Here is a 5,391-nt window from a genome sequence, read left to right as displayed (position 1 = left end):
TTCCTGGGGGTACCTGGCACTGTTACCTGGTACTCTCCATGCCAATCTACATGATGAATAGCTTGCAAACATTAAGGACCCCAGGAGCCACCACACACACATTTTTGGTGGCCTCTACAGGGTTGCCATAACAAACGAAAACAGAACTTATGTGGAGTTCTAAGCATCAACAAGAGGAAGTTTGACAGGATTATGTTGCAAACCGATGGGATTTGTACAAATTTATGGGGGGAAAGCTTTCATTTGCGTTGTCAACCAGATAATGAATCTTAATTTATTTGCTCATTTTCACTTCAACTATTAATCAGTTATGTTATTTGGCATATTCCATGTCAAAATAGTAAAGGAAAGGTAAGAGAAAATGCACCTCATTTTTCAGAGGTGAATAAAATGTCCCCCAATGGACTGCTGTTCAACAGGTGGCTTGGCTTTGAAGCTTTTAAAATTGTTGTTTTGGTTCTAGATACTGAAGCAAGAAGACCCCAACTGCAGGTAAGAGCCAGCTATTTCTTCTGATTACACAATCAATATTGTGTAGCTGTAGAGGAGAATTAAAGCACATAATAGTAAGTAAAGAACAATGAAAACAAAGTTTAGGATTAAACTAATTCTTGCACTGGTGTGCTGTTGAATCTGAGAGGTTTACAGGGGACAAATGAAAAGTTCTGGTCCTGTCTCATCAGCATATTCATTTCCATGAAGGAAATGTGCTTCTGAACGGAACAGGGATAAATAATTCGCTTAGAAATGGGAATGAAATGCATTAAGTAAGAATCGTGGCTCAAAAGCAGTCGGAACAACTCTACTATGAGCAAAGGATACAATATATGGAACTTTTTAGTTTGGAAAAATGGTGAGAAAGAGGGCACATGACAGAGGTGTATCAAATAACGCAGGGCATGGGAGAAGTGAATAGATAAATGTTTTCCCGCTATAACACTAGAATTTGGGGCATACAGTGAAGCTGAATTTTTGAAGATTCAGGAGAGACAAAAGAAAGGGCTTCTTCAGTGGTTGAACTATGGAACTGAATCCAACAAATGATAGTTATAGCCACCAGCATAGGTGTTTTTACAAGAGCATTAAATAAAATTCATGAAGGATAAAGCTCCCAATGGCTACTAGCTATAATAGCTATGCACTCCATGGGTGTAGCCAAGACGAGACAGGAGAGGGCAGCTATCCACCCCCTAAATCAAGTAAATAAATAAAAATATCTAACTAACCAACCAACCAATCACATCGCAGATAGCTTGTTCTCCCCTCACTAACATAGGTAAAAAGGTAAAGGGTAAAGGACCCCTGGACGGTTAAGTCCCGTCAAAGGCAACTATAGGGTTGTGGCGCTCATCTCGCTTTCAGGCTGAGGGAGCTGGTGTTTGTCCACAGACAGCTTTCCAAGTCATGTGGCCAGCATGACTAAACCACTTCTGGCGCAATGAAACACTGTGACAGAAACCAGAGAGCACTGGTGTGCTTTCAAACTGCTAGGTTGGCAGGAGCTGGGACAGAGAAACGGGAGCTCACCCCGTCGCAGGGATTTGAAACACTGACCTTCTGATCAGCAAGCTCAAGAGGTTCATAAAGCCTGCGGCCACTAACATAAATCCTGGCTGTGTCCATGATGCACTACTGCATAGTATGGGGTGTAAGTGGGGTTGCCATATTTCAAGAAGTAAAAGCCCGGGCAAAAAGTTGGGGGAACTGGTTGAGCTTCCCAAAGTTGTTGAGCTTTTTTGGGGAAAGGGCTAGGACACATTGTGCTGCTTCTGGGGCAGTTTGTCCACCTTTGGGGTCCCCACCCTGCACCCAGCTCTCATGACAGCAGACACACCTTGGAAACGGCTTCAACTACCTGCACACAGCTGTTGTTGCCACAGCAGCGGTGGGTGGTTTGTTCCTTGCAGGTTCCTTGGAGGCTGGATCTGCAGCCCCTGTGGAACCTGCCCCCTGAGGTGGTCACCTTGCCTTGACTCATGGGTGAGCTGGTCTTTATCACCCTGCCCCATCCAGCTAAGCTGTGGCAATGTTGGTATCACGCGGGAGCAGAGATGGGGAGAAATTCTATTCAGTTTGCATTTAAAGGCAAAACTGTCACATTGCACTTTCTGATGCAATGTGGGAACTGAAGCAAAGCTATTATTCAAAATTCACAAATACCGTATTTTTCCATGTAAAAAGTATGTTAGGAATTGTGGGTCGTCTTATACATGGATAGTGCATGGGGGCGTGCGTAGGATTGGTTGCTGCCACGTGCCGGAGATTGTCAACGGCATGTTATTGGTGGTTGCGGCAAGGGCTGGTGTTGATTGGCTGTCGCTGTGGCAATTGGGTGGGCAATTGGCAGCTTCTGCCAGCAAGGTGACAGACAAAAGGTGGCTTTTGCGACGCGTGTGAGTGGCAGTGTAGGTCATGCGGGTGAGCTATTTTCAGCAATCCCACCTAAAATAAAGCTCAGCAACTATGGGCAATCCTCCCCCAAAAAATGTCAACAAGTTTGGGCAATCTCCCCCCACTTTCTTAATTTTGAGTCCCCCAAAATAGGGGTTGTCTTATACACGGGAGCGTGTTATAAACGGGAAAATATCCAAATTTTGCACTCCATTCCTCCAGCCAACAGACATTTACAAAAATGCATATATTAAAAGGAAAGTGTGCATAAAAAATAATATATTAGAGCCAGTGTGGTGTAGTCTTTTGAGTGTTGGACTACTATCTGGGAGACCAGAATTCAATTCTGTGCTCAGCCATGAAGCTCACAGGGTGACCTTGATTGTTGTGAGGCTAAAATGAGGGAGGAAGAACTTGAGCTCTTTGGGCCAAAAAGGTGGGGTCTAAATATAATGACTAAATAATGAAATAACATACAAAAAACAAATTATACCGAGGGAAAGTGCTTGCAAAAACATGTACAATAGTAATAATAATAATAAATGATTGGAATAAACCTGCCTCAAAATGGTAATAAACTTCCAGAAGAACATAAAGAGAGAGAAAACTCATGAATTGTAGCAGAAATATCTGAAGAACTGATTTTAAGATTGGAAAGCAGAAACAGAGAGAACTGAAATTAACAGACCCCCCTCAATTCCTGGAAACGGATAAACAAAAAATAGATACAGATAAATAAAATGAGCAATGTAAAGTTTATTCATTTATTTCATTTACTTAAAGCATTTATACAGCTCCTAATTGTTTGCATCTCTGAGCAGTGCTTATAAAACAAGGCAAAAAAATCATGGAACAATGAAACAATTTAAAAATTATAATAAAACCAAACACTAGCGTAAGCTGCAACAGAGCACAGTTATATATTATACATATCCTCTGGTGGGAAATAAAAGATAAATATTTGGCTTGATGGCTTTAAACTAGTCAGGGTGTGCATCTGTGTGGGTGTGTAGGTATGGTCACATTTATTTCTTTAGTTTCAACATTAAAAATTACATTGAGTTGGCTTTTCAAGTAAGCCTGAGAACATCCCTCGCTTTCTGAAAACGAGGACTACCTTACTATATGTTTATCATACATCTGCACCTGAAATTCTCCTTCTCTCTTGGCAGAATGGTAAGGCACAGCATAACAATGCTTGGCGAATGATCATGGGTATTCACTTACTCTGTATTTATGTATGTGCTTATATTTATAACACTCAAAGAAGTCATTGTGTAGCTTAATGCTAAGTGGGCAAGGAAGCTTGAAAAGGTGCTATTGCTCTCTCGCTCTCTGCAGGTTGATTGCCAAGGCTATCCGAGAAACTTCTGCACCCTGGAGTTGCAACGAATGTGTGGTTCTGATGGCCGGACATACAGCAATAAGTGCTTCTTCTGCAATGCCTTTGTGTGAGTACAGATTTCCCATGATGAACAATCTGAAAAGGATGTGCAGGATTTGTAGCCTATTTAAGAGAAACGCTGCCTTACAAAGGGCTGGATCCAATGTTTGTGCAAGTTTTCTGCTTGTGTAGTGAATCTTCCCCTCTCTCCTCTCTCCCCCACTCTGGCATGAGGAACCCCACACCTGTTGTAGGTGTTCCTCCAATCCTCTAAACCAAATTTGGAGTGGGTGGGAGGGCACAAGGAGAGGAAAGGGAAGTTCCATGGCACAAGTGGAAGTCCTTGCCTGAACAAAACAACCGCAAGATGCAATCCAAATAATTTTGTAACATGAAACTTGGAGAATGAAGCAATTTCATCCAGTGTTGTCACTAACAGGAAATGTAACTTGGGGCAGTAAGCAGTTGGGCTAGCACAAACACTTAGGGCTGCACAGTGGAATTTCTCATTCCCTTCTCCCACCTGAACATATTTAGGAGTTGTGCATGGTGTAGGGGGAGAGGATAAGGTGAAGTTTCATTGCACAGCTCCAAAGTCCTTATACTAGTAGACCTGTCCAGTTGGAGGCCACTCTATGGTTGCCAATTTCAAGTGACCTCTCTTTTTCAGTTGATCCTACTCACTGGTACATTTCTTCTGTTTAAAAATTTTGCATCTTGTGGATCCTCACACTCTTCTTTGTCTTTCTCTCACCAGCAAAAGTCGTGGAAGGCTCTCCCTGATTAGATATGGACCATGCTATGGAGCTAGGAATGTCTAAAGAACATTCCACTAAAGAATGTCACCTTCAGTTCATGCCTTGCTCACCTTTTAGCATCACCACAAACAAAGCCACCCACTGTTTCCTCCTTGCATTTTCTGCTTTCGTAGCTGAAGAAAACATTGCATCATCTTGATTGGATTTATCAATAAATAAGCTAAGCAGCATTATCTATCTCAGAGTCTTCTTTCCCATTCTTACACCTCGTATATATTTGGGATCTGTGAAGAGAGAAAAAGTAGATGTTGTCATACCCACTAAGAGTGGAGCTACACAAACAGTAATATCATGAGTTACAGTTTATGCTTGACACTGTGGATGGTGGGTTGCCACAAAATACACCTGCCTATACATAGGAAACCAGCATATCAGGCAGAAGCAAGTCTAAATTTGAATCCTTCTGTCTGATGTTCTACATTTCTAATTTCTCCACTCCACAAGGAAGCATTCAGTGATGTGATTCATGCACTAGCAACTTGAAGCGGTGCAGTCTAGCAAGAGCCACACCATTTAATTCTGCTGGCCACATAGCTAGTTCTTAACATCTCCTTTGAAGGACCTCATGGCTTTGCAACTAAGCCTTTAACACAAAGTTTTACAATGTCTGTTTCTGGCCTGGAAGGCTAGATAATTATTTGGCCGGTAGATGGGACAACCCACCTGGCAATCACCTGATATCATGATTATCAGATCATGGAGAATGAGTTCATACCTGCTTTCTGCAGGGATCAGCTGAGCAATTGCGTTCCCCATGGATGCTTTCAGAGTGTCCCTATTTTGGTGTAGGACTCGGTG

The 5,391-nt window shown here is 42.3% G+C and overlaps 1 long non-coding RNA gene across 1 annotated transcript; it reads left to right on the top strand.

The window, feature by feature from the left end:
* The first annotated feature begins 347 nt into the window (after positions 1–347).
* LOC309361963 lies at positions 348–4,763 on the top strand. Its single transcript, XR_014164712.1, has 3 exons — positions 348–492; positions 3,733–3,842; positions 4,533–4,763. It is a non-coding gene; the product is annotated as an uncharacterized lncRNA (long non-coding RNA).
* The last annotated feature ends 628 nt before the right edge of the window (positions 4,764–5,391 follow it).

The sequence above is a fragment of the Podarcis melisellensis genome (genome assembly GCF_964234715.1).
Source record: "Podarcis melisellensis genome assembly, chromosome: 2".
Lineage (NCBI taxonomy): Eukaryota > Metazoa > Chordata > Lepidosauria > Squamata > Lacertidae > Podarcis > Podarcis melisellensis.
The sequence above is the reverse complement of the archived record's forward strand: the minus strand, read 5'-3'. Positions and strand labels throughout refer to the sequence as shown.